Consider the following 3,301-nt stretch of genomic DNA (forward strand, 5'->3'; position numbering starts at 1 on the left):
TGTCCTTAAAGGTTGGATTTTTCCTCTTTTTTTTTAATTAAGGCCTTAAGATCAATTTCCAAAAGATGATTTTTGTGTTCCTCTTTTTAGTCAACTATAGCATGGAAGCACAACTGTACCTTCACAACAGTGCTTGTTTTGCCACTGACAGGCTCAGATATAATATTCTAAGTTTCTGACAACATTATGGAAAGGATCTCTAAGAAATTAAAGAAATCTTGGAAAAACATTTCACCATTTGCTGTTTTTCTTGTCCAATAACTTTTAAGCTATTGGCTTTCCAACCTGTTTGAGTGACTGCTCATTGGACATATTTGTAGTGATGTCCCCACGTTCACAGATCTCACGTTCACTTTGGTGAGTACAACATCATAACCAATATAGCCGAGGACCAGAGCTATGAAGATAAACCCCAAGTTGCAATAAACTGTCATTTTCCTTTAACCAATCTTTAGAAGTAACATAAATACTCATTGCTCTGTGAGACTGGACAGGACAGGACTGTCTAATCACTATATGTGGTCTGTGAATGGCCACAAGGTGGCAGTGCAAGTGTACGGCACTTAACAGATGTCTAGTGTGTTTTCCAGTGCATGATGTGAAATGTTTGTTTTCATAGTGTTTAACTTGTTTTGCATTAACTTTATTTACCATCTCTCTATAAATACATGTTTATGATTTTGGGTCATTTGTATTTAAGTTCAGTTACTCTATGTGCCTTCAGTATGACTTTTTGTTTTGTCTGGACTGAGACATACCTACATGAGCAGCTAGGGTGCTGTCCTCAGGAATAAACTGTGTAAAATAAAGTGTTTGCGTGTAATTTCCTGGTCTGACATGCTGTTGAGCATGAGAAGAAATGGACAGCCTCAGGTAACGGGAGAAAGAAGCAACAGTCACATAGTGTGTGTGTGTGCGCGGAGGTGGTGTTGGTTTTGTTTCACAATCTCCTCAGACATTGGTTTGCGTGCCACCGTTCTCGACCTGGAACCGTGAGTGATGAATTTATGAGTCAAAGGATGGGAACCTGCTGATCAACTCAAATGTTAGACAATTATACCCAACAAGGCACGCAACAGTGCTATGTTGAGAAAGTGACTCACTGACACACAGCGTTTGTCTTCCACCTGTGAAACTACAAACTGATGATTGATTATACAATGTTTGCCTCTACTAGACTACAATAGCTAATTGTTTATTCCCAAGAGCAATGGCATACGTCCATAAACTGTCATTATAGTGGGTTCAGCAGTGTAGAGTGGAGATGTATTAAAGACCATAATGTATTGACATTAACCCCAGTTTGAAGGTATGTGTTAATGCTGCAACAGCTGGATTAGCAAGATGTATAATTGACACCTGTCACTCTTTGGGAGAGAACTTGAATTTATCTGCAATTCTTCTAAATCGGTTTGGGTGGGTTGTGAGATTGAATTGTTTAATGGCTTTCTAGAGAAAATATCTCATTCCCATGCCATCCCAATCTGCAGAACTGAGTAATGATTTACTGTAAAGTATTGGCTGTTTGTGAGTGCAGAAACCTCTGCTGTCACTGAGCTGCAGATGTAAATGTGAAGTCAAATCTTGATGTAGTTAGGGGAATTCATTTCATGTGTGGGGCACAGATGCTTATTTTGACAGACTTTGCTGTTAACTTGAATGGTGGAGGCTTTTATTGTCATTTATGGAAGACCATGTAAATGTGTAAATAGGATAATTTATAAAAAAAAAAAAATTAAACTAATAATTTTTTTAGTAATAAAATGAAAATATATTAAATCCATTTTTCATTTTCACATTCTCGTATGGGCATTCTATCACCATATTAAAATGGATAAGCAGTTTTGACCCACAGTACAGTGGACAATATTCAAATGTTAATTCAATTTTTTAAAATGAAAATGCAATGTACAGTAATAAAACAATGTAGCCTAATTGTCCATCACTAACACTAGTGAATGAGACTGCTTCACTGCGGAAAACCTCGCGCCTCCCCGATCCCCTCGCTGAGGCGATATTCTGGATTAGGGCTGAACAATTTTTGAAAATAATCTAATTGCGATTTTTTTCAAAAATATTGCGATTGCGATTTAATATGCGATTATTTTTTAAGCTCTTTGTCTTCTGTATTATTCAACAAAGACAAGCAATAAATCATTGTATAGTATGAACAGAGGAGCTGCCTCCAGCCCCTCCCCTTATGAAGTTGCGTGCGGCGTGCATAACAGCGTCAACGTTGCACTCAGAGACAGAGAGGCTATCATTACGTTAGTAGTAGCATGCTGCTGCCGGTCTTGTCGTGGGATTAACTGTACTAATAAAACCGTTAACAACACGGCCACGCTGCTGTGAAAGCTCCCTGAACGTCATTTATCAGAGTCTGGTTGTTACCCCTTCCCGCGGCAGTCTCCTCCACTCCATATCTTTATAACGGAGCTAGCTAACTAGAGCTAACCGCTAATCAGAGCTAATCGTTGCTAACCGAGCCTTCAGTTTTGCGTGCCTGTATCCATTAACTGCATGTATGGACTCAAGCCCGAATAAAACCCTTCATTTTATTAAAATGGCTGTAAAAGTTTTAAACTACAACTCAGAGTTGGGTTAGGTTAGGCTAACCTCATTTTCATTTTCCTTCAGTACTACGTCTGGGTATATTCTTGGGTTTTCTCAAGGGGGTAAGCCTCTCCCATTAACGCGTAGCTCCTACGGCGCCATTTTGATGCTACCAAGCCATCACCTCCCGTGCCATTCATTTTGGCGCCACTTTGACAGCAAATACCTGAACTAATATCATAACTAATCTGAAGCGTTTAATTGTTTATTTCTAAAGAAACACGACAATGTATAAAAGGCTCCATTACCTTGTAGACGTTTTTGTAAAAAATAGGCTAACGATTGTGTCATAACCACACGACTTACTGTCGCATAGTAGAGGAATTACCGTGTAGTACAGCAGAAGCTCGCAGGCAGTTTCGACTTACATTCACTGTTTAAGTTTAATTACTAATGTTAACTAGCATTTTAGTTAGCAATAATTAGCCTGTGCCTATGTTATCTCCTTACATATACCTACCCTCTCCGTCTCTGCAAGTTTCGGAATGACTGAGATTTCTCTTGACACAGCTACCAACTTTCAGACAGGTTGCTCACGTCACATTTACATCGTCTCTCTCAGTTGAAGGTTGCGCAGTAATGCTCAGCCATCACCGGAAAAGTGCTTCTAATATCCTTCACTGGTCTCCGTCCAGAGCAACGGGATCTGTTGGTCTATTTTATATATGTCTATGGGTTTTCTCCGAAC

The 3,301-nt window shown here is 39.3% G+C and overlaps 1 protein-coding gene across 1 annotated transcript in view; it reads left to right on the top strand.

The window, feature by feature from the left end:
- The window catches only part of pdrg1 (p53 and DNA-damage regulated 1), an 8,583-nt gene extending 7,774 nt beyond the window's left edge, over positions 1–809 (top strand). The window contains exon 5 of the mRNA XM_078249391.1: positions 1–809. This exon is cut by the window's left edge and continues 1,085 nt beyond it. The gene's annotated coding sequence lies outside the window, so the exon portion shown is untranslated.
- The last annotated feature ends 2,492 nt before the right edge of the window (positions 810–3,301 follow it).

This window comes from Sander vitreus, chromosome 4, assembly GCF_031162955.1.
Source record: "Sander vitreus isolate 19-12246 chromosome 4, sanVit1, whole genome shotgun sequence".
NCBI classification, from domain to species: Eukaryota; Metazoa; Chordata; class Actinopteri; order Perciformes; family Percidae; genus Sander; species Sander vitreus.